At 47.5% G+C, this 26,452-nt stretch overlaps 1 protein-coding gene across 44 annotated transcripts in view; it reads right to left on the bottom strand.

Annotated features, from left to right (window-relative positions):
• Window positions 1-26,452, bottom strand: part of SORBS1 (sorbin and SH3 domain containing 1) — a 235,927-nt gene that overhangs the window by 197,408 nt on the left and 12,067 nt on the right. Inside the window, exons 2-3 of one of the 44 annotated variants that reach the window (XM_081552150.1) lie at window positions 21,938-22,046; window positions 19,844-19,989 (exon numbers count right to left, since the gene is read on the bottom strand). The exons of the other annotated variants lie outside the window; for them this stretch is intronic. The gene's annotated coding sequence lies outside the window, so the exon portion shown is untranslated. The remainder of the gene's footprint in view (window positions 1-19,843; window positions 19,990-21,937; window positions 22,047-26,452) is intronic. 44 annotated transcript variants of the gene reach the window in all.

Below are 26,452 nucleotides of genomic sequence, written 5' to 3'. Positions count from 1 at the left end.
ACAGCATACATTTGAAATTACAGTAGGACTGACTGCAGGAGGATTAACTGCCTCCTAAAAGACCAAAGGAAAAAGGGAGGGTGACAGGCTCAGAGGGTGTCACAGAAGGTCAAATGACCCATCCCATCCACTCCCCTAGTCTTTTTTCAGCTCAGTTCAATTGTCACTTCTTTGTGAACCTTTACTGGCCTCCCAGTCTGGGTTGACTCTCTCTAGTGTATGCTCCCATGGCCCCAAGTACTTCTTCATTGCCTTACAATGATTAGAACTTTACCCTTACAGTCTGTCTTCCCCATAACCACATAAAGCCCATGGAGTCAAGGCCCAGGTCTGTTTCTGCTCCCCAGTGTCTTTCCCTGGTACTCTGTCCTATGTCTGGAACACACTGGGCGCTCAAATATTTGAGAAATGAATCATACCATGCTATGTTCAGCTGGCTGTGCATATGAACAGATAAGTCACAAGGTCTTGACTCATGGTTACCTGGAAAAGCATACAACTCTTTCGGCCCCAGTTAAAAGAAAAAAAAAAAAAAAATCAATCTGCCTCTGCCAAATCACTTGGCTAATAAAAGCTGATTATAAAACCTACAAGCTATTAAACTCACAGGCATCCTCTTCCAATGGGCACATATCCCCCAGGTTTGTTCACAGGGCAAGTGCTAAATGAAGTCAAGATCCAGGCAGGTTTGGAATTTGCTGGGGCTCTTCCTACCTCAGTATCAGTTAAAGAGGGACAGATGACTCGAATATCATTCTGGCTTGAATTCTGAAGGCATGGAAAATGCTGCTGAGAGCTGCAGTGTATTCAGTGGCTACATCCGGGAATAGTCCAGGGTGACCCTCAAAACCGAATGAGGCAGGTATGGGTCCCACTCTACAGGTGAGGAAACAGACCCTCGCCGGTCAGGCACACCACGGTCACATAGTTAATAAGTAGCAGAGCTAGAATCAGAACCCAAATTAGATTGCAAAGGGTCTGCTATTAGCCACATTCAGGTTCCTCTCCCCACACTGACTGTAAGTTTCTCCAGACTGAAGGGTATACAGGCTTTGGTGAGTCAATGCAACATAGTTAAAATACACTTACAGAAAGACAACTGTTCTGGGTTCTTCCATGACTATACAACCCAGGATAAGTCCTTCACCTCCCTGGGCCCCAGGGAAGCTGGTTCCCTAGTAATATTAAGAGTGGGCTGGATGGTCATTATAAGAGGAGACCCGCTGAGCACATAACCGTGCCTATTAGTCAAAACCTATCACAAAATCACATCTGTCAGGCCCCTGCCGTGACCCCACCATGCTGTGGCTCAGCCCTCCCTCACCCAAAGTGAAAGTTAACTAGAGACTGTGAGGTTTCAGGTGGGGATGGAAGGCCACAGACTTTCCTACTAGGTCCCCTGAAACTGACTTGGAATAAACCAAGGATAAGCAATAAGCTGGGACTCTGGGGCTTCCCTGGTGGCTCAGATAGTAAAGAATCTGCCTGTAATGCAGGAAAGCCAGGTTCGATCCCTGGGTCAGGAAGATCCCCTAAAGAAGGGAATGGCTACCCACTCCAGTATTCTTGCCTGGAGAATCCCATGGACGGAGGAGCCTGGCGAGTACAGTCCATGGGATAGCAGAGTTGGACACAAGCTGAAGCCACAAACACTTTCTTTTCACTTTCAAGCAACAAGCTAAAGGAGACTGTTTACCATACACTTAATTAAGGCAGAATCACTGGAACCAGCAGGAAATTGGGGGGGGGGGATCATATGCTGTGAAAGAAGCAGGTATCTATCCCCAAGCTTCCCTTGGGCTCAAGCCCACCACAGTTTTCCATGCTGCAACAGCTCCCTCTGAGATATGTTCAACATACACTCAAGACCTACTGCAGAACAGCCTTCAGAGACCAAGGCCATCCACCCAAGCCACAGTCTCTTCCTAGCGTCAGCCCCGGCTGTAGAGAGTGATCTGGAATTTACAGTCTCTTCTACAGAGCCTTACAAGGTCAAAAATGTTCAAGCTGTATAATTCCAATGATGAAAAGGCTGTGGAACAGCACAGACTAGATGGCCAGTACGAACGACACTCCAAAAGCCAAAATACAAGAGCTGAAGGTGGAGTCAGCAGTGGGCACAGTGGGAGCCAAGGAGCCCAGTTGGCCAGGCTTCAGCGGCACTTGAGTCTGTGCTGCTGCTGGCCCTGGTGAAAGTCACCACCCTCTGCCAGTCCCCACCAAGGGTGAACACAGTCACCTCCCAGCACCAAAATAGGAGTCACAAGCAGCTGACATCCATCCTGGGGAAGGCTGCTGACCCCTGAGCCATCACCCTCTTTGCAAAACCCACACTGACTTCTACATGTATGGCAAGACATGGGGAAATGGCCAAGGACATTATCTAAAATGTTGATCAAAATAAAGTCTGAACTATGAGGAGGAGCAGAAGAGGGAGTGAAGGAAGGCACAGCCCCCTTCTTTACCAGGAGCCTAGATGCATGAAGTCCAATAATATATACAAAGTATTTCAGCAGCTGGAAAAGTAGGAGAAACAAGGGACACACAGCAAGAACAAAAGAGAAGCAGGTGTTCCCTGGAGGTCCATGGTTAGGACTCGGCGCTTTTGCTGCCAAGGGCCTGGGTTCAATCCCTGGTTGGGGAATTAAGATCCTGAAAACCATGAAACCAAAAAAAAAGAGAGAGAGAGAGAGAGAACGAAAAATAAAGAGGAGAATGATGGTAACAGGAAGCGTAGTGTCAAGTTGCCCCCACCTGACGCTGCCTCAGTAGCCTTGGTCTTGCTCCCCTAGCCCTACTTACCAAGGCTGTTCAAGAGGGCAGTAGATGATTCCCCTCAGCCTTGCTGCCAAACAGCAGACATCAAAAACATAACAAACCTAACCAACCAACTCCATGACATCAGCACCCAATCTCCCACAAAATAAGAAAGGCAAACTGACAAGTGTTGAGCAGACCCACCACCCAGGAAGATACCAGACACAGACTTCGAAGACATGTTTAGCTTCTGAAACAAGCTTTTAAATGCCTAAATGTACTTAGGTAAGGGCTTCCCTGATAGCTCAGTTGGTAAAGAATCCGCCTGCAATGCAGGAGACCCCAGTTCAATTCCTGGGTCGGTAAGATCCCCTGGAGAAGGGAAAGGCTACCCACTCCAGTATTCTGGCCTAGAGAATTCCATAGACTGTACAGTCCATGGGGTCACAAAGACTTAGGCAAAACCTTTCAAATGGAATGATAAGATCTGAAGGTATGATTCTACAAATTAAGAGAAAGGGTAGTAGCCAGCTAAACCGAGACCAGATTTTTCATTCTTTGTAAAATGTGTTAAAGTAGACATTTCTACAAAAAGATCATGTTTGTTTATATGTATGGGTGTGTGTGTGTATACAAACCTTAATACTCCAAATACCACCTACTCTGTTAAAAAAGACACAAACAAAACAAATGGTTCCAGTTCTATCCACACCCTGAATTTGATGTACTCACCACAGATGGGTCCTGGACCGAATGAAACAAAAGAACGTTTATTAAACAGCTACTGTGTGCCAGACCTCGGAGCTAAAATTCCCCCTTTTGCTTGATCCCTTATTTTCCCAGTCTCCAAAGAGTAAGAATGCAGGGAGAGGGCTGAAGGTCACACCAGATACGCCTTCAGATACAGCTGATATTTAACAGCAGGCAGAGGTAGAAGGCAAACACTGAGCTCGTTGCTCCAGCGACTGAATAGGTCAGCCCTAATTTAGATATGACTTTTTCATCTTAAGAGGCAGACAAACAGAGATGAGTTAACTCTTCCATCATCCTTTCTCTGGCAGCTTCTGAGCCAATCCTCTCACTCTTCAGGTTCTCTTGATATAGGGCACACCTTCCTTCCCTAGTTTTATCTTCTTTCTGGTCACCAGAAATACTGATTCTGGAATTCAGCAGAACCTCAAAGTGTCAGAAAAGTGAAAACTGGGGCTGATCCAGCAAAGAGTATGAAGCCGTATCACTAACTTCAAGACAAGCTTCCAGTCCTCAAAGCTCAGAGCCAGGTCCCAATGCGGTGGCAGGTCAGAGAGACAGAAAGGAAGGAGGAATCTTTTCCTTGTCCCAAGATCCAACCCACAGGGGCCTCCTTTTCTCCCTTTTCTTCTTTTCTCTTGCTAATTATTCCCCTTTTTGTTTTTCTAGTCAATCGACACATATTTTTTGAGGCTTTAAATATGCACATTTCCCATTTTAACACAGCTTTTATCGATGTAAATGGAGCACCTGACATTTCATGAAGTCACCCCTGGGGGATCTTGTAGAAAACCTTTTGTTTAAAAAAAAAAAATGACCTCTGGAGTGAAATTGTGCCAAACACTATTTTATGTTGTTGGACCACAACTACTAGCACCCTACTCCCTGCCAACTTTATGTCAATATTCAGAATCATGGGTGCAAAGCACTGATAATGAGCGCAGGCCCAGGGTTTTTTCTGCATGACCACATACAGGACACACCTGAGTGACTGGCAAAATAATAATAATGAATAAGAGCAGCCACAATGTATCAACACCTGTTCACAGGTCAAGCATTAAACCAGTGCTTACCTGGTTCAATCCTTACAACTGTGAGGTCAACTTTATCATCCAAATTTAATGATGAAAAGCTGAGCTCAAAGACCTTGCTTACAGTTTCACACCAAGTAAGAAGAAAAGCCAAAATGTGAATGCAGGACAGAAGAAAACAATTCTTCTGTTCCTGGCGAAGGAAAAAAATCAGACAGGACTCAATGTCTGGAGGACATGTGGCAAGACCCTTCCCAGTTCCGGGGGCCCCTCCCTCCTGTGTGTGGGTCTAGTCAGTGGAAATCAGTGCTGGGGGTGGGAAATCTGCATGCCAGAAATATCAAGGGAAATTACAGCAGTAAATACCTGTTCGATTTTCACGATTTTTAAGTGAGGGAAGGGGAAAGGAGAAAACTGCATGGAAACATTCTCTGTGCCCCCCCAATGACGTCACTTACCTCTCCACTTATCTCAAGCTTTAACACTAGAACATCCTGAAAATAACTTGCTACGTAAAACTTCGGCACAGAGAAGCAAGGGCTGACCTTGCATTATTAGCTTCTCTACTTCAACCTCAGGTACCACCGATGGAAATGACAGGGCTGCAGGAGTGCTACCAGCCTGGCTCCCAGCTCAGCTCCCAGCTTTTGACTGTGCAGCAGGTCTCTAGCCAAGTTCTACAACCCTGAGTTGCTGAAGACTGGGCACATGTGCGTGGTGTTAAGAAAAATACTAACAAGAGGCAATATAGTCCCATTTGAGAAACCAGGGAAAATAAAACCACGTTCACCAACATTCCTACCGTGGTATTATTTGGGGACATTTCCTGGCAGTTTTTTTCATCTACATTTAGCACATGGTTATGACTGTAGCTTACTTAAAATTCTGTTCTCTGTTTCTCCACCTACCACCACTTCTGTTTAACTATCAAGGGTCCCCTGTTCTGTTTAGCCTTTCCTGGCCATCCCCTTGCCCAGGTGAAGCTGATCCCTTTCTTCCCTTTCGATGCTTCCACTACCCTCTGAACACACCTGAGTCATGTTCCTCTAAAACTTTACTAATAAGCTTATACATCAGGCTCCCCCTATAAACCACACAGTCATTTCAAGCAGTGTGATTGTAAGCTTTGATTATTTTTCACATAGTTGGCAGAAACAACACCAAAATGTTAACAGGAGCTGAGCTGCAGGGTTGCGCCATGACTGATTTGTTTTAGCATTCCTTCCACTTTTTGATGTGGTTCCAAATTTCCTTTAGATAACATATAATTTCTTTCATGCATATTTAACTGACTATAAAACTTTCTTAGAACTGCAGCTGATCAACTTCAAAATCAGACAAAGGAGAAAGGGGCCTGATGGCATGAGACATGGGCAAATGTCCCAATTTCAAAGCAAGAAGGAAGGCAATGCTGACACCTACAAATAAAAAGCCCTGATAACTACAAATCAAGAATGATTTCTGGCACAACTATAGAACAAATGGTTTGGGGACTTTTAGAAAGGAATGAACATTGGGAAAAAGTACTATGGGTCCACAATGACCAAGCTATATCAAAAAGCAATCAGTTGTTTCTTGTGATTACCAAGCTCACAGATGAGGTGAAATGAGATTTTATATATATGTTGATTTCAGCAAAGCATCTTAAAAAAACGATTCACTTGTGGATAAGTTAGTGAAACAGTCAGGCATCTTGACCATTCATTCAGCTGAACAACTACCCCCACAGAGTGTTCATCACTCTCTCTTCGGACTGTCACTGTACTTTGTGTATGTCTCACAGCACTTACTACACCTGGATGAGCTCCTGGTCTCTCTTCCTATTATCCCTGGGGTCAGCACTCTACAGATGTGTACCCTGGTGTGTCCAGTGGCTTGATAAGCTAGAGAAACAAGCTGTCAGCACAACACACGTGTTTTATTCTTCTCCACGCCTTATCCAATGTCTTCTCGGCAATGACTTGACTAAAGATAGACCCAGGGGGCAGGTTCATCAATGCCTCAGACAGCCCAGGACGGAAAAGAAGAGTTAATGCTATAGATGGCAGAATCAAGATTCAAACGATCCTGACAGTCCAGCATTCTGGGTCAAAAACAAAGCCGGTTGTGCCAGTTCAGGCTGGGTGGGGGCACTTTGAAACTTCCTCGTGTCCATGAGACCTGCCCTGGCAACCATCCACGTGAAACAGAGCTGGGTGCCGTCTCAGACCACAAAGTTCATCAGAGCCCACAGTGCCAAGAGTAATGCAACCTTAAATGGCATCAAAAGTAGGCCAGTGTCCAGTTCACGGAAAAATGGTAACGTTCCCACTGTACCCCACAGTTGTCAGGCTCAAGTGCAGGACTAAGCTCAGGATGTCACACTTTTAATGATACACACTTCTGGTGGGTTAAAATCACGTAATTTGAAAACCACCCAATGGTTTATCATGCAAACTCTCTATTCCACCCAGCCCAGCAGTCTCCTAGTGTCCTCCTCAGAAGCAACCAACATTACCCATTTCTTCTGTACTTCTCCAAACACATGGCATGCACATACAAGCAAATAAACATACTCTCCTCTTTTTGTACAAATGGCAGCACACCATATAAGCTGCTCCATACACTGCCTTTTTCACTTAAAAAAACATATTCTAGGGATTCCCTGGTGGCGCAGTGGATAAGAGTCTGCCTGCCGATGCAGGGGACGTGGGTTTGATCCCTGGTTCAGGAAGACCCCCCTTACCAAGGGGCAACTAAGCCTGTGTGCCAGCAACTACTGAGCCCACATACCTAGAGCCTGTGCTTGCAACAAGAAGCCACTACAATGAGAAGCCTGCACACCACAATGAAGAGTATCCCCTGCTCATAGCAACTAAAGAAAGCCCACACACAGCAACAAAGACCCAGCACAACCAAAAATAAATGAAGATATTAAAGATATTTAATTATATATATATATATCCTACAGAGTTCTACACCAGTTACCTGAGAAGCAGTCTCACTCTCTTCTGTGGCCACACAGGGTTCACCTGCTTGGAGACCCTAGCCTGATGAGCATTTATGTTATCCCAGCCTTGTGCTACTGCAAACCACATTGTAAGAAACAAACATCATTTCTCACACGTGCAGACATAGCCGTAGAACAAAGAATTGGAATTACAAGGACAAAAAGTGGATGCATTTGTAATTGTGATGGATATTGTCAAATGGGACATTGCTTTTTTATCTTTTTTTAAAATTTATTTTTAATTGGAGGATAATTACTTTACAATATTGTGCTGGTTTCTGTTGTACAACAGCGAGAATCAGCTCTAAGTATATCCCCTCCCTCTTAATTTACAAAATCTTTTTGAGTGGGGAGGGAGGTGGGAGAGGAGTTCAGGATGGGGAATACATGTACACCCATGGCTGATACATGTCAGTGTATTGCAAAAACCACTACAATATTGTAATTAGCCTTCAATTAAAATAAATTAAAAAAATATTTTCAAGTAGCTGCAAGATTTATTGAGTATTTATGGTATGGAGAAAATATTGGTTGGTGTCAAAGTTGAGTCTCAAAAGCTGGAATATGGGACATTGCTTTTTAAAGAGAGTCATGGACAAAATGGAGCTTTCCAAAAGAGGGGGCTGGAAATTATGAAGGAACAGGTAAAGAGGCTTAGTGTAGAGAGATGAGCACCATCAGCTTCAAAAACCCAAGGCCACCACCAAGAAATTCCATCCTAGCTCACTTACCACAGCCCGGACAGGTCCTCGGGGACTTCACACACATCATCTCACTTGACTGTTACAACCGTGAGGGATAAGCATTTTTATCCTTATTATGAAAACAAGGAAACTGAGGCCAGAGTCCTCTTGCCAAAAGCCACAGAGCTGGCAAGGGGCAGATCGGGGACTCAAAGCAAACGGGGCAGCTCCACCACCCGTGCTCCTCACCCTCCCAACCCCTGGCCCCTCCAGCTCTGGCTGCACAAGTGAATCACACAAGTGGCTTCCCCAGGAGCCCTGCCCAGATTCTGACCTAACTTGTCAGAACACAGCACGTACAGGCTTAAATGCTCTCCTCTCAGGTGACTCCACCGCGCAGTCAAGACTGAGAACCACTGCCCTAGTCCACAGTAGTTCTTCAAGGAGGGCGGGCACTGGACTCCCCTGGAGCCCTCGTAAAAACTCAGGCCCCACCCACCCTGATTTTCAGAATCAGCAGGTCTGGGGTGGTGCTGGGGAGTTTGCCTCTCTAGCAAGTTCCCAGTGATGCTGATGCTGCTGGCCAGAGGACCAATGCTTTGAGAACTGCTGCTCTAGAAGCAAGAGCTACCACTGCTCTTAGCAATAGACAGCAATTAACATTTTACAAGGCACCGTCACCCCAGTGAACTTCCACTGCTTTGGAAGGTCCAATGGGATAATATTCTCTGCAAGATGAAGTGAGAACAGATGCTCAAGTGTCTTAGCCAAGTTCATACAGGTTGCAAGTGATACAAAACTTTCGTTCCCTTTTTTCTTCTTTTAGTAAATGTCTTTGCCTTGACTTGCTGACATTTAGTTTAATGATCCTCCTACTACACTAACATCAGACTCCAGGAGGTTAAGAACCTTGTCTCTTGTTTACACCTTTTTTTTTTTTAAGGCTTTTAAAAATTACTTATTTATTTGGCTGCAGTGGATCTTAGTTGCAGCATGCAGGATCTTTAGTTGCCGAATGTGGGATCTAGTTCCCTGACCTGGGATCGAACCCGTGCCCCCTGCATTGGAAGTGTGGGGTCTTAAGCCACTGGACCGCCAGGGAAGTCCCAACCTCTTGTTTACTCTTATTTCTGAACTTGAAACCACACTGGTGCTCAACACATACACCTGAATGGATGAAGTAATTAATCACAGTGTGTAGATACACTGAGATATGGTGCCCAAAGGAGAAAATTATGAGACAAGTTGATGACAGCTCATATTAAAGAATTCTAATAATTAGAAGTATTCAAAAATTAAATGAACTGCCTCAGTGAACAGTGAACTAACTCCCCATCCTCAGAGAGACCAGCAAAAGCCAAAAAGCCAAGGCACAGAAAACGTCACAAAGTGACTCTACATTCCAATGGGACCTCCTTGACCTCTTAACAGCTTTTGTAAAGCTAAATTTTGATTCTGGTGCATTCCAGTGGAGAGGAGGTACCCTCTAAATCCTTCTTTTAAAAAAAAAAAAAAGTATTTATTTATTTATTTTTAGCAACACTGGGTCTTCATTGCTAGACTCAAGTTTTTTCTAACTGTGGTGTGAGGGGTCTACTCTTCGTTGCGATGCAGACTTTTCACTGCAGTGGCTTCTTTTGTTGAGGAGCACGGGCTGTAGAGCCTGAGCTCAGTAGTTGTGGCACACAGGCTTAGTTGCTCCGAGGCATGGGGAATCTTCCCCGACCAGGGATCAAACCGGTGTCCCTTGCGTTGCAAGGTGAATTCTTAATCACTGGACCACCAGGGAAGCCCTCTAAATCCTTCTTGATTATGGGTCAACTAGCCTGCCAACAGCTACACTATGTAAATTTAAGAGAAGTTACTTCACTCCTGTGCCTCAGTTTCCCTGGACACAAAATGAAGGGGTGTGTCAGTCAGTCCCTCAGGATTATCTAACAAAATGACTGGCAAATAATAAACAACGAACAGATGTACCAACGTACTTAGAATGCATACAACGTCTGTCTCTTCTCTCTGCCATTCTGTGCTGCAACTAATCCGGTATCTAATTGGTATTTCCATGAAAATTAAACTTCACAAAGAACCAAGGGCAAATTCAAAATCAAACGGATTCCCCCTGCCTTTGAATTCCACACCTTCATCAGTTTAACAACAGATCTATTATATTTTTTAAATCCATTCTTCCAGCAGCCACCTATTGGACATCCACTGTGGGCAGAGAATTGTGCAAGACCCTTGGGGAACACAGGGAAGAGTCACACCAGCCCTGCCTTCTGGGGTACACGCCTACATCCACCTCTTTTCATAGTTTCAAGACATTTCTGCATTTCTCCCAGCTGGGTTGTGTAAATTCTGGCTTCACCAGAATTTACTAGTGTAAAATTCTGTGTTTACAGGTCAATTTTGACAAAGAAAACCACAGCACAGAATAACAAGATGAGAAATGAACTAAGATCTAGAGGAAAGCTTTTAATTTTTTAAGACCTAAAATACTAAGTGTCAAGGTTTCATCTTTATGATGGAACAAAATACAATGTCCTCACCTAAGACCACTGCATTCATATCTGAGTGATATGAAGCAGTCAGGCTGAGAATATTTTCAGGAAGCAGCTTCTCAAAGTCACCAACACTGTGGAATCCTAGGGGCTTTTAGATTTCTGAGGGGAAAGGATAAGAAACTGGGGGAGGCTCCCAGCAGACATATATTACTAGCCCTTAGTTACTGGCTTTGAACACTAAAAACTGTGTTTTCAGATACATCACCAGAAGAATGAGGGTTGCTATTAAAGCCTTGTGAGCCTCCTTTAAAAACCTCACAAAGATGATCGGAGGCGACCCAGAGCAGAGATGCCATTTGTCAAAGAGAGGATGAAACCTTTGGCTCCAAGTTAGACAATGCAAATGACCCCGTCAGAATGCAGGAGCCAAGGGAGAATGACTCAGAAGAGGGAAGCCGGGCAAACACTCCAAAGCCAGAGACGAAAAGTTAAGACGGGGTTTATTGTAATGATTCAGCTCATAAACAGATTCTGACAGCCACGTTCAGGTGCATGTTAACAGGCTTTTCTTCCTCAAGGAACATCAAAGCCAGCCCGCTGATCCACTCACAAGCACACGTCGTCAAGATTCGGGACACCTAAACTATGGAGCAGTTTGCTGAAGGCATCAGAGCTAGGATAAAACATCAAGTGAACTAACATTTTATTTTTCCAGTTCCTGTGGTCATACCTATGGCTGAGGAGTTAGGGCTGGAAAGAATAGAGGCTGAAGTCATGGAGCCCAGCTCCTCAAACTTTAAGATGTCCAGGCATCACCTGCAGAGCCTGTTAACAGCAGAATCCCAAGCCCCACTCCCAAGAGTCTGACTGTATGAATGGGGAGAGGCACTATCCTCACCCCCCAGGACTCACTATGTCACCCTAACATTCTAAGGTAGGTGATCCCTAGGCTGCTGTGTGGGAAACCTGACCTAGTCCAACAGCTGTTTTTTTGTTTGTTTGTTTTAAATAATTGAAAGTAAAGCTGAGAGAAGTGAAGTACCTTGCCCAAGTCCAACTTCCTAAATCCAGGGCTGGCTCCATCAGGAACGAATCCATAAGTATAAAGAGATGCCACAAGTTGTGGAAAGGTATAGTCAACCCTGAGGGTAGCAGGCAGCAAGCTAGCTTCTTAAACAGAGACTTTCACTGGTGAGAAGAAATGAAAGAACCTGCCAAGGGACTCCCGGCAGGAAGACTGATAAGCAAATATAACTGAGTTATATGACTGAGGGCCTATCTGTTTCCACAGGACTCTGTCCACGTCCAGTCACATTGTCACCTGCATGGTATTTCCTGTGAGCACTGGCAGGGCAGGGACTGAGTCTCTTCCACTTGTGCATCACCCTCTTACATAGGGTGAACCTGATTATGAACTTGGTTACTGTTAGATGAACGCTATTACACACCTCTGCCTAGAATGCCTTCCAAAGGGCTGGGCCACCTGGCACATGCCCCGCCCAGCTTTCAGCCCCTTTCTGGTGTCACCTCCTCTGAGAAGTAACTGTCCTTTCCTCCTACCTCTCCCAGAGGACCCTGTGATGCCCATTAGCACCCAGCTTTGTAATCACCTTTGTTTACCTAGGAGATTCCTCGAGGGCAATGATTTTGGTCTTTGAATCCTGGGCCCCAAGCTCAGCTTGCCAAGAATAAGTTGTTCTAAGCAAATGTTTAGAAGGTGTCAACAAGGGAGGAGGGGCAGGAAAGATGAGAGGGAGAAAGTAATCTGAAATACTTTGGGGCAGACTCAAAACCCTACAAACTTGCAGATGTACTTCCCTGGGAAAATGAAAAAAATCCCTATTATCTCCACTGTTCATATTTGAAAAGTCAAGTCACTGTCTCTCCAGTGCCACTGTCTCTCCAGACGTCGTGGCTGCACTGGGAAAGGGGCTCACCTGCCAATTCTCCCAAACCCACACACACCTGTGGCCCGTCCTCAACACACAGCTCCCTCCTCCCAGCGTATCCACAGCTTCCAGAGCCCCCAGGGTCCTCCTACACCACTCATGGTCTGTAGCTTCTGAACGGACCCTGGAGCACTCACCTCTGCCCACGTGGTCCTGCTGACCTCTCCTCCCAGACACCTGTGGGCAATACTCCCCAAGGCACAGGCCAGGCAACGCGCCCTTGGAGGGACTCCAAACATCCAGAGCTTAAAAGGGAGGCTTTACAGGCAAAGCTGATCTCTCCTTGAAATGAGGCCACAGCCAGAGCCTTCCCTCTCCCGGCTGTGAGGCGTCCCTATGCTGGACATGACTAACAGCTCACCACCTTAAAGCAGCACTAAGTTTAAAATTTCAAGGTTTACTCTGTGCTGACACCCTGACACTCTCACCTTCACAAGCCCTGCCCAGCTGGCAAGGCTTGTCCCACCCTTTACCTCTCTGCTCCCTCGGCCTAGTGAGCTGCAGCTAGGACCCCATCTTGCTCTGAGAGGCTAAGCGACTTGCCCAAGGTCACACAGCACGAAAGCAAGACTGTGGGCAAAGCAAGGCGCTTACACTCAGACCCTGCAGCCAGCTCTCCTCCTAGCTGCTACACTGTCCACCACTGACCCAGCATCTCCTGAAGCCAGGGTGGTTCTCCTACCCTCTCAGTCAGGACCTTCCTTTTTCTTTTTTTTTTGACTGTACCACGTGGCCTGTGGGATCTTGGTTCCCCAACCAGGGATTGAACCCATGCCCCCTGCACTGGAAGAATGGAGTCTTAACCACTGAACTGCCAGGGAACTCCCTAAAGCCTTCCATTTTCGAATCCAACAAACCTTTGGGTTCTTTGGAGAGTTTTTCGTATTTGCATTTTAGCGGCTATACAACAAAAACAGATTTCCTGTTTCTTTCTTGTGTTTATTATGCTCAGGATATTTTTCCTAATGCCCTGAGAATTATTCCTGAAGGAAACATTCGGCTTCTCTGAAGCTGTTTGGACACTAAAACCCCTTTCCCTGAGAACTTGCCTTCAGGGGCATAACAGGGATGGCAGCTCCTGATAAGCCACAGCGTGGAGCAGGGAGCACTTGCTCTGACCCTGGGTATTGACTGTCCTGGCTCTGCCACCACAATGTAGGACCCACCAGCTTCACCTTCCTGAGCCTCAGTGTCCCCAGCCAGAAATACACAGATAACACAACCTAACTGAAGAGGTTGCTGCCAAAATTCGAGATGATGTAGCCACTATACCCGGCACAGGGACTGATAGGCATAGCCCCCTAAAACTGGAGCTGAGATTATTTTTTCAACTGCTTTCAGGCACTGCCCACGTGGACGTGGGGGAAGCACAATATACAGTTTTCCTGGTGCCCAGAGAATTCTTCCTACAGGCCCCCTGCCATGTGTAATTGCAGTCGGAGGAGAAATCAGAAATGAAGAGGGCTGCTTTGACACTTCAGGAAGGCAAAATAGGATGATTACGTGCTCTCCTAGGGCTAAAAAGGCCTCACAAACACCCCAGTTCCCTCACTCCCAGCCCACAACCTTCTGGCGGTGTGTTATCTACAAGTCACTGGAGCTCAGTTGAGTCTCATTTCCTCATCTGCAGGACAGAGATAACCTTACCCACAGCCCTAGCCCTTCAGGATGATGGGAGGCAGTGTTTCTCAGTCTGTGATCTGCAAACCACCTGGGTGCTGGGCCCTGATGGACTCCTCCCCAGCCCCTAGTCCCTGGTCCTTCTTCCTTCCTACCGGAGACTCGGCTGTATCCGGATTCCCACCGCTGCTCCAGATGGCTCCAGGAGTGCAACCAGCCCCAGTAAACAGTGACTGGCCCACTCCAGCCAAGGAGGCATGGTGGAAAAGAGCTGGGATGCCTCTGGCACTTGAGAGAGAGCCAGGAGTCGACCTGTGTCCTTGTTCCTTCTCTGGATGTGGCTATGTCTGACTAAAACGTTTGGAAATGCCACAGCCGGCAGATGAAGCCAGCATCCAAGATGGCAGAGAAGGGAAGAACCTAGGGCCCTGTTCAAATCACGGAGCCCCTGAGTCAACTCCAAAGCCCACCCTACCTCTGGATTCAGAATCGCCCCACAGCACAGCTCAGGGGAGGGGAGCATAGTCACACTGCAGGTCACGTGAACAGCGGGTCATGCAGTTATGTGGCGCACCCCCTCCTGTCTGAGAGACAATGAGTTTCCCGACTGCTGTCCAGTCTGAGTTGGAGTTTGTAACTTGCAGCTGAAAATATTCAGAGATCCTGTACAAACTTAGGGAACAGCGTGGAAAATACAGATTCCTGGGTTCCCCCCAAGGAGGGATATGCATTTTTAACAAGAACCCCCAAGGGATCGTGATGCCCCCCAAAGTGGAAGAACTACTGCTTTAATGGAACGTTAGACACGCAGAGCAGGGCTAGGCACACAGGCGAACTCTAAGCCCCGGTCCCTCTTGGGTCAGACCAGGGCCCTCCTATTTCCTGTGTAATGCTAGTGCGAGTTGTCAAACAAGCCTCACCTCTTCCCACGAAACGCTGCTCAGCACGGTTTTAGAGAAATGTCTGCTGACACTCGGCCAGAACCCTGTCCTATGACTCTACTGGTTTCCTGTGCAGCAGTGGCTGGAGCCGTTACCTGCATCCCCTCTCAGTGCCACACACACCACACAGCACAGGGGCTCATGGCCCCTCATCCCGCCATCCCCGTGCTCCCCATGGCCCTTTCAACTTTATTAGAAGGTCTGGCTATCTCTTATCATGCACCAATCACCCCCTGTGGCACCAGGAAACTGCAAGGGAAGCTGGATTTGTTAGGAGAAGATAAAAGAAGGTGCTGGCAGAGGCAGCTGGCTGAGTCCTGAAAGCATTGTTTCTGAAATGTCAGAGGTGCAATGTCCTCAGGGGTCGGACCCCAACCCCCTCCTTCCAACGAGGAAACTAAGACCCAAGAAGGGGTGAGACTTGAGGCTCTATTCACGCAGCTCTTCAGCATTAATCAGAGACAGGGTAGAGGCAGTGGCGGAAGCGGGGACAGAGAAGGCTTCATGTGGGGAAAAAAAAGGACTGAAGGGAGGGGCAGGCACTTATTTAGAGGGACCTTTGAGGATACTAGTTGCCTAGATAAACCGTGATGGCCAAGCCTGTTTTTCACTTAATATCTGAGTGGTTATTAAATGCAGAGCACTTAACTAGGGGTAGAAGTGACAGGAGAAGGGTCTGGAGCTGAGAAGATGAAGGACCTCGGTGTACCAGTGAAAATGAGGCAAATACAGCAGAAAATAAAGGCAAGTCCCATTAGGAGTGTCTTCAGAAAACCTCCCCAACTCCCCCAAACTTGATAGTAATCAAGCATCCATCTCTCTGTGCTTCCCAAAGCTGAGCAATGATGATGCTATCACCCCAGCTACGACCCTGCACTATAGTCGCCTGTTTGCTCATCTCTCTCCATCTCCAACAGCAAAGAGGCTCATCACCTGGTTCATTTCTAGCACGGGTCCTGGCACAAGGAAGAACTCGGTAACGGCTGCTTCATGAAAGGGATAAATGGATGGATGGATGGATGGATGGATAGATAACTGGTGAGCAAGTGAATGTGTGTGGATGTCAAACAGTTCTGGCTGGGGAATCAGGGAAGGTTTCATGAAAGGCTGAGGCATCTGAGCTGGATATTGAAGCACATGGCAATGAAGGGGAGACCCACTTCATCCAAAACGCCTAGCACCATTTTAGGCATAAAGCTGTTGCTTCATAAATGCTTCCTGGATGAGTTTACCACTGAACTGGCTTTCCTAAGTGAAGGAAGCTCCTTTTATTTCCCACAGCCCTTTGTTTCTCCTTAGGTAAACAGAAGCAACTCTTAAAGAGCAGTTAAACTGATAAACCAAGAGAAAGGTCACTGCCTACCAGTCTCTGCAAACATTCCTATCCAAAGACAGTTTAACAGCATAAGGAAATTCCATTTCCACTGATGTGGAGTTTTCCAGGATATACTGTTCCGTGACAAAGGCAATGTATATCACCTCCTTATGTATCTGCATATAGAAAAATTGGGAGGAATACATAAGAAACTTCAAAAAAAAAAAAATCACCAACCTTTAGGGAACATATCATTTATTACCTAAACAGGGAGTATGAAATCAGTTTTGCGAGTGAAAGAGGGTGTTAATTGATGATTCCCGGGGACAAAGAACTTAAACTAGGACTGCAAGCTGGAAGCTGGAATGTATACTCAGCCTACCTCATGGGGACCAGGTCTGGGAAGAAAGGAAAGTGGACATGGCAGGGATGAGAATGAAAGTTTTCAATGCACACATTTTAATAGTAATATTTTGACTTCTGAACCAAGTGTATGTATCAACCATTTTTAAATGTGATTATCTTTTCAATGGGGAAAAAAAAAAACCCAAAGAATTTAACCTTCCAACTCTCCTGAACAAAGGAAGCAAGCTCATTTGGGGGCAACATCAAACAGCCACCCTGAAGAGCACCCCTAGAGATTAAATGAACTCCCTGCTCACAGCACAATCCTTTTTGCAACAGACAAGAAAACAGCCCTGAGAGTAGAGAGCTGTGCATGGCCTAAAAAGGCTTTGACTCTGTTCGGGGCCAGCTGAGATGGGGAACACTGGGGGAATATAAACAGTGTGACAGACATAAAGCAGTTCAGGTTTTACACAATCATGGCAACAAAGTGAGATTGATTCGGGTCTGAATTAAGCTCTTTATATTGTTTCTACTTAAAAAGGAAATGTATTGACTACAGTCCTCCTCATAGATTTATCTTCCCTGACATCAGGCACATTCATAACCTATTTTAAATTCCAAGGAACAATGCTGGGGTTTAGGAAAGTGAATACCAGTGTGTTGCACCAGAATGTTTTGGAGGCTGGGAAGAAGCTTCTCTGGCTTTTAATTGCTCAGGAAACAGGCATACTGTAGATGGTTTTCTTATCAGCCCTAACTTCCAGTTAGAAGACCGCTTGTCCAGGATGCAGGAACTTTTAGAGCAGGGCTGTCTTTGGAAGATTCGCTTTGGAGTAATCTTGGAGACCATGTGTGGTATCACTTCAGCTTTTGTTCTCTCTCGTAACCATCTCCTCCTTTCAGGTGTCACCACAATTTGTCAAGCTGGTCAGGCCTGAATTACCTGAACTTGGGATGTCTCATCTCCTGCCTCCAGGTTTTACCAAGGACTGTGGGCACTGATCTGCCCAAGGCCAGCCTGACCATGTCCCACCCAGGGCTCCCCACAGCCTTTAGAACAGCAGGACCATCTGACCATCACCCAGAGAGGGCCAGCTGAGAGTGAGAGGGGGCTCCATTAATAATTACACTGGAGCAAGAGTCAGAGCCACGCTGGAAGCAAATTGGAAGGTGAGGTCATCAATGGTGGAACAAATCCAGTCTCTTTACCATAAGCTTGAATTCAAGACTCTCCACCCTCTGCCCCCAACTCACCTTTCCAATTTTTCTGCATTTTACATTGTCCAATTCCAGTGGACCTGTAGTTACACAGCAGGGGCTTTACTATCCCTGTGCATTTGCTCCCCGTATTTCTTCCTCCTGCCTCCACCCCACCCCAGCCCTGGCCAGAGCACCATCTACAGAGGTCTAATTTCTACTCTCCCTCCAAGGCTTTTGTGTGTTAGTCACTCAGTCATGTCCGACTGTTTGTGACCCCATGGACTGCAGCCCACCAGACTCTCCTGTCCATGGGATTTCCCAGGCAAGAATACTGGAGTGGGTTGCCATTTCCTTCTCCAGGGGATCTTCCCCACCCAGGGATTGAACCTGGGTCTCCTGCATTATAGACAGATTCCTTACCATCTGAGCCACCAGGGAAGCCCTACTCTCCCTGCAAAACCCAAGTCAAATGGTGCCATTCTTGACTGCATTCATTCAACAAGTATTTACTGACTGCACATTAGGTGTTAGGCACATAGTGAAGAAGGCTGAAAAAGTTCCACCTCTTATGGAACTTTGGTGTATATGGGGGGGGTGTACACAATTGTGACAGCAGGTAGTAAGGATGGACACAGGGTGATATGCTGGAGGCTCCCTGGTTAAGTTTTTGTACAGACACACCCAGTACCCCACAGGGCTGGGGCTCCTTGAAGGTCATGCCCAAGAGACCCAACTTACAGCCCTGTTGAACCCTCCACACACCTCTAGACACAACAGACACTCAACAAACATCTGCTGAGTAAAGAATTACTATTAGAGAAGTTTCCTCATTTAGTCTAGAGACAGCATCCTGACAAGGAGTTCCAAGTTCTCCACGAATCTGTATGGGATCCAAGGGGAGTCTGAATTTCTACCGACCTTAGAGAAACGCCCCACATCCAAGAGCTGTGCTTCCCCTTCCACACTGATGCTGGGAGGGGACTAAGGTTACCTTGCTTCTCCAGAGGTTAAGTGACTCAGCCAAGTCCACACCACTAGGGAGTAAACCCCTGGAGAGGTCAGATGACACAGCAGCAGTAGAATGTAATGACTGGATAAACGACCAGAGGAGTCACTGGGCAGAGGGTGTCTGGAGCAGGGAGGTGACTCTGGCAGCTCAAGTGGCCAGAGAGCTTCAGGAAGGAGGTCTTGGGGTGGGGCCCCGGTGATGGAAGGCTGGGAGGGCCAGCAGGGGAAAGGCACTGCGATGGAAGCTTGGCAACAGAGGGAGAGCCTGACACGGAGGTCACAGGGGGAGGCCTGCCGCTGAGGCCAAAGTCTCACTTGGTGACGTATACCACCCAGGACAAGGACACACACATGCTGTGCCTGTACCTGACCTGGAAGAGGGGGTTCCACCACTGGCAACGTGCAGATAAAACTGCTCGGAGAAGCTCAAGTAAGGGCCGTGGGTGCCCAGGCTTTCCCAGACGTGTCTGCAGCTCTACCCTGAGTGGCCCTGGCGGACAAGAGTCCAATTAAATAGTAACTAGTAATAAAGGAGCTTGGCAAGCGGCACGGTCACTTCCAAGGGCAACTGCAACATGTGTACCCCCTTCTCAGACATTCTGGTGGTGAGTGGTCATAGTGATCATTTAATAAAGGCATTTTAAGAAGGAAAAAAATAGACAATTAGCTGCACCTGTTCTTATTTCAGTTATACCCAGAGACAGTCAAATGAGTTCCTAGCAGCCGGGACTGGACCCCACCCACCTCTCACCTGCTGCAGCTCCACAGCCCTGGGCCACCCTGGGCTTACTGGAATTTTTCCTCTTGGCCTCCATTCATCACAACCACCACGCCAGCCCCTCGGGACTCAGTGAGGAACCCAAACTGCAAACATCCCCTAAGGTACAACGCAAGTCCCTGGAGGCAAGAGAACAACAACTCAGGTGGGCTTTCCAGGTGGCCTTCTACTTACCCTATGCCTGAGGTAAGGACACACCCAGGTCCCCCCAAGGGCAGGAGTGCTCAACCTCAGCACACTGACATCTGGCGTAGGATAACTTGGTGGTGGGGCCGTCCTGCACTCTAGGATATGTGAGGAGCATGCCAGCCTCTACCCACCAAAAGCCAGGAGCACCCCCTACATGACAAGCAAAATCTCTCCAGACATCACCAAATGTCCCATAGGAGTAAAACTGTCTCCACAGAACCATGGCTTAAGGGCTTGCTCCCTAACTGTGCTATTCTGTATATCCTCAAATGTTCAGACTCCTGAAGCTCCCAGTACTATAAAACACCTTAGGGGTTAAAGGCAGAGCTTTTGATCAGGTGGATCTGGGCTGGAGTCCTGGCTCTACGTCTTACTATCTCTGCAACGTGAGGCACGTCACTCAGCCTCTTGGAGCCTCAGTTCCTTCATCTATAAAATGGGAGCAATCAACAGTACCTATGTCATGTGGAGGCCATGGCAGTTACATAAAAATGACACATAAAGATTGCCAGGCACAGTGAGGATCTGATAAATGTTAGTGATTTTTTACAGGCCTGGAAAATTCCTTTTAGCCAAGCCTAGAGTTTAATCTTCTATTTCTGTGGTTTCTGATCTTCCCCCCCACCCCAACTTCCTACGCCCTTTCCACCTGTTAAATGCCTTTGCTCTTAAACTTTGGTCTTAAGGAATCCTTCCTGCTGGTTCAAAGGCATCTGAGGTTAAAGTGAAGGAAAGAACACACACACACACACACACACACACACAGAATCTTTCAGCTCCAACCCTGCCCAGACCAACTCTCCAGACAAAGGCTTCCATTGTTGTCTAAAAACAAACTTTTCCACAGGGAGGCCTTAAAAGAGCAATTAACAGTCTTGAAGTCTCCAGACTCTCCTAGTTTTCATCCCCATTCTGCTCCCAACCCTGGCATAGCCCTTCCCCTTCTGGGCCTCAGTTTCCTAATCCATAAAGTGAGGGGTTTAGACCCTGGGGACATCTAGATGCTCTGCTGTACTGGAATGCCACAGCACAGAGGGTGGCTGGACCCACATTTTCAGTAAGTGCTTAAGAAGGAATAAGTGTCATAAAGACACATCTTTCCCCCTTTTCCCTAGGTTCCCCTGAGAACACAGAATTTGCAGAATATAGAAACGAGTCTCTGTTGTCCTTGGAGGCAGGAGTCAGAGGCCTGAGTAAAATGAAATCCTGCCGTTCTGAGACCTTGGGCAAATTAGTTCATCTGTCTTATCCTGCTGCCTTATCTGTAAAATGGGATAATAGAGGCAGAAATGATGTAAAGATTATGAGACAAAGATCATGAAAGCACCTGGCACAGAGCTAATACACACACTAGGTATTCAAAATCCGTATGCCTTCCATTCTGGGCTCTCCATATGAAATCCTGTACTGTAACTCCGGGTCACTCTCCTTCTCCGGAAAGTGGTCCCATCTGCCTCTGCCCTTTCCCCGGGCTCTATCCAAGCCCTCCTCTGTCAGGAAACCTTCTCCACACAACTCTTTTTTCTAAAGGTCCAAGGCCACAGTTTCCCAAAGGCTGACTTGGGGAGTGGGGTGGGAGGGGCGGGTGGAGAGGAGGGGGCAGGAGTTCACTAACAGCCAGTTCCCTGCCCTGAGAATTTCCTTTCTGTGAATCCAGGAAGATTAACCCCTCCCCTGCTCCACTCAGAACTGAGCAGAGACCTCAACACTGTCCTGGCTGGGCTTTTATACACCCCTTATGTCAGGGTCTCATAAGCACCCTGAGAGGGCAGGGTGAGTCTGAACAGTTTTCTCCCCCAAATTCTTCATCCAACCTGATCACCCAGAGCCCCTTGCCCACACCCACTGCCCACTCCAGGAAGATGTCTCTTTGCTCACCCCCATGGAGCAGCCTCACAAATTCACAGATCTCCAGCCCAGATCCTTTCCCTTGCCTAGGACTGAAATGATGCTGCTGAGATGAGCTTGAACCATGGGGAAGAGGTGCCTATTGACCAAAAAAAGGAAAGAAAAAAAGAGCTCAGGAGATCAGGGAATTGGCCCAAGATCTCTCAGCTAGTTCAGAGGCAGGGCTGGGTTAGAACCGGGGACTCAGGGCTCTAGACACACCAAACCTCTGCTCACAGCCTCTTGCCCATCAGCCTGGCCCCTCTTGTCTCAAGCATCACCATCCTCCCAGGCTGGGAAGCTCACGGTCACCTCCACCTCTCCCCCTGCCTCGTGTCTCACCTCCTTCTCATCATCAAGACCAGGAACCCTGATAAAGGGCCACCGCCTGGTCCCTATCACATCTGGACAAGGACAACATGCCTTTTTCATGCCACTCTCTTGTTTAACAACCTGCCACGGCTCCTCGGTCCCACCGGATCAAACCTTTCCTGCCCTACAGCCTCGGACCCCAGGCACCAGCTCCTCCGGCTCCTCGGCCCACCAGGCTTGGCCTTGCTCCCCTCCTTGGCCCCTCCCCTCTCTCCCAGATCCTCTCAGCTCCCTCCCCAGACTCTGGCCCATGTGACTCCCCTCCTTGGAAAGTCTTCCATTCTCCCCATGGCTCCCTATCCTGTTGTCCTTCAAGGCTCCCTCTCCAGATCTGAGGCCTCAGCCTGGCATCCTCCTGGCCCCCAGGGTCACCGCACTGCTGAGCTGTCTGAGCTTACCTCCTTACCAAACCACAAATGCGTCACCCTACAACCTGGCTACATTCCTTCCACCTCCAACCTCAGCCTGGCATTCATTCCACAATCATTACCTGAGTGCCTCTAAGGTGCCAGAAAGTTCTTGTACCTTTAAGGCTAAGGAGAGTTTCAAGAGCAAGGACATCTTAGATGCCACCTCCTCTGTGACTCCCCCCCAACCCACCATCCCCGTCACCCCCAGGAGTCCTCCTATCTCCACTTTAGGATGTCCTAGTTGTTCTCGAGCCCATGTCCTCCCGGAGTCCTCCCTAAGTTCCAGACCTTCTCTTCCTTACTCATAGCCAGACCTCCTCTGATACCCATACCAAGAGGATGCTCACTGAATGGCTTTCACAGGAAACTGAAGCATTCTGTCCAGCAGGCCAGTCCAGACTCCCGGGTGGCCTCAAGCTCTGTTCATCCAAGTGACCTCTCACTGTTCTTCCAAGATTGGATTGGGGCCCAGAATGAGTCAAATGACCTCTTATCATTCTTCCAAAATTAGGCTTTCCTCTTTAATTACACCTTATCTAGCCACACTATGTGGATTCTAATTACATAATTACTTCAAGCCCTGGGACTTAAAAAAGAAAGGAGTGCGTAGAATTACACAGGTAAGTGAATGAACCAAATATTCATACTTATATACACCATGAGCCATGGTATATACAATGTTTGTGTACAATTATTCATATACAATTTTATAAGCCAGAAAATATAGCCCATGAGTGGGTATATAAGTCACATTAAGCAAGTCAGAGTAGATGAAAGAGAATGTCATGGAGAAGCCTAACCCTGAGAGGGTTTTTGAAAGAGGCTGGAAGTCAGTCCCCAGCTCTCTCCCCTTCCCCTTCTGCCATGAAAAGAGGGAGCGGTGTGACCTTCATGGGAGATTTTTCAAAGTATGACCAGGCCTGATCTCGCCTAAACAAAATACCCACTCTCTTCTGAATTCCAGGTACTCATTGTCTGTCTCCTAAGGCATGTTTTGTACAGTTCTAGTAGAAGACCCCACCTAGACTGTGTCCCTCCAACAGATAGGGGCTGCATCTCACCCATTTCAGTATTCCCAGTTCTCAGCCCCTATCAACACCAGGAGGGCCATCCAGTAGGCCCGCCTCCTGTCTTCACTCCAGCCTTATTAAAAAGTCTTTGCCCCTCTCACACCACCCTACCTTCACCAGGAGTGCCCTCCCTTGGGCTGGGCCCAGCTCCCCTCCTGTGCAGCTGCTCCCCTTTGCCCACTGTACTTGCCCTAACTTGTTGCTCATCACACATTGGCATAAAAACTCTTCCATGTGCCAACCTCTCCTTTTAGACCAGTGGTCAAATGGCACCCCACTCCAGTACTCTTGCCTGGAAAATCCCATGGACGGAGGAGCCTGGTAGGCTACAGTCCATGGGGTCGCTAAGAGTCAGACACGACTGAGCAACTTCACTTTAACTTTTTCTTTTCATGCACTGGAGAAGGAAATAGCAACCCACTCCAGTATTCTTGCCTGGAGAATCCCAGGGATGGCAGAGCCTGGTGGGCTGCCGTCTATGAGGTTGCACAGAGTCGGACACGACTGAAGCGACTTAGCAGCAGCAGCAGCAAAAACCTTTTGATCATACCTTCCTATTAGTAAATAACTTTGAGCATATTTACTTATAAGTTAATGATAAAATCTGGACTACTATAAATAGGAAAGCTACATCTTGCTCTTCTGTTTGAGTTAAAGAATAAATAGAACTTCAACTGATAATGTTTTCTCTCGGTCCCTCAATAGCGATCCTGAGAGCTCACATTCTGTTCTAGGCCAGGAATTCTGCAAGGACAGCAGGAGTGTTTGATTCCCTTTGTATTCTCAGAATCTGGGACAGAACTAAAAACTTAATAAAGGAATTCATTGCCCCACAGACAGGGAGCACCTCCTGTGGGCCAGGCACATGCTAGGTAGGCATCAGGGAAAGAACGCCTGGCTGCTGGCATCTGGGTCCTACAAACTGCTGGGTGGGCAAACATGATCAGCCAAACAAGTGTGACAAAGTGGCTGACACAGATGCTATGCAGAATGCTCTGTCCAAAACCACTGAATCAGGACAGTCTCAAATGGGGGTGGGGGTGGGGGGTGGGGTGAACATGCTCCAGAGGGTCCAAGAAGGCTTCCCCTCAGGAATATGCTGCCTTCAGCTGAAACCTGAAAGATGAGCAAAGCTAACTGGGTGACGGAGAAGAGAACACTCCAGGGTAAGGAAACCACATGGGCAAAAGTCCTGAGGCTGGACAGAGACGTGTAAGCGCCAGGGACCAACAGAGGCCAATAAAACAAAATGAACAAGCCCCTAACAGACGGCGAGTTCCTCCCCCCTTACTCCTCTCTACTTATCAAAACAGACTGCCCCCAGCTTCATGCCTCTGAAGCGGTCACTCAGCCCTGCTACGTGTCCAGCCTCTGAGCCAAACAGAGCAGGTGGGCTGTCTGCCTCCCAGCCAGTCCTGCCAGTAGCAACCGCCCCCTACTTCTGAGGAGCCCCGACAGCCACAGGAAGACACTCCTGAAAACCATACATGTTGCCATGGACACCACCAATCAAAGGCTCCTGGGGAGTTTAATTTTTTAAAGAGAGTGTTAAATATTTTACATCTTCTAACAGCACGTCTTCTTCCTTGCCTACAATGCAAAAGAAAACCCTATACTCCTTGAACTAAGGATTCACACAAAATAAACACCAATGCGTAAGACGGTCCTCGGAGGTGTATACCCACGGTCAAGGGCATCCTCTGGGTATCCTGGCTGCCTGGGTGTATGTTCCTTGCAGAAGCAACCTGGACAATCCAGAAAGAAGCACAGCCACAAAACCTCTTCCCTACTGGAGTTCTTCTGACCCCAAGTAGGGAAAATTATTTACAATGATGCTTCAGGTGTGTTTAAATAGCCTATGACTTTAATAATTAAAGATAAAACCAAGACCATGGATTGTAATGCAGGCTGGCGGCTGCAGGGCCTCCTCTCGCAGCAGCTGTCCCCAAGAGAAGCTGTATCTTCTATCAGTGCTCAGGCATGACTAACATTTCCCAGTTCCTGGGAGGCCTCGCCCCCTCACACCTGCCAGGACTGGCTCACTAACGTACCATGTCCAACATAAAAGCCCCACAAAGCAAATGCAAAATAGTGCTCAAAGGCCTGAGACCATGTTGGCCTAGGCTCATGGGCCTGGCAACCAGGTTTTCAGCAACTACCACCAAAGCCTGCCTAGGCCCTTGGACTCTCCAGAGTCCCAGCTTTCTCCAGCCACTTTATTTTCTGTCCCGATTGGGACTGTGCTTTCTCCAGGGCCTGATTCATTCTGTCCTGCTTAACGTAGCCCAGTTCCTACTTTTGCCTTGGCTTCTCCATCCAGATGCCTGGCTTGCTCCCCAGCCTACTGCCCGGGCACTGGGGCAGCAACTCAGATCTCCCAGACCCAGTTCCAGTCTTTCTTACCTCATCCCTGGCTTCCAGATCCAGCCTCCTGTGTTCACTATCTACAAAGAGAGACCCAAGCACAGACGAAACAGCAGTGTGTATGCTACAGCAGCCTTGCAAAGACCCCCAGTAGCAATGTACTATGAAACTGTTCCCATTTTCTCTCCTGTTAATTTGTTATCAGCAACTAAAACCCCTGGCCATCATTCGGTATTGGTGAGAAACAGTCACCCAACACTGGATCTGCCCTGACAAAAGATAAACTCTGA

This window comes from Giraffa tippelskirchi, chromosome 2, assembly GCF_054371585.1.
Source record: "Giraffa tippelskirchi isolate mGirTip1 chromosome 2, T2T-mGirTip1v1.2.pri, whole genome shotgun sequence".
Classification (NCBI taxonomy): Eukaryota; Metazoa; Chordata; class Mammalia; order Artiodactyla; family Giraffidae; genus Giraffa; species Giraffa tippelskirchi.
Note: the sequence above shows the minus strand (reverse complement) of the source record. Positions and strands in the feature narration are given on the sequence as shown.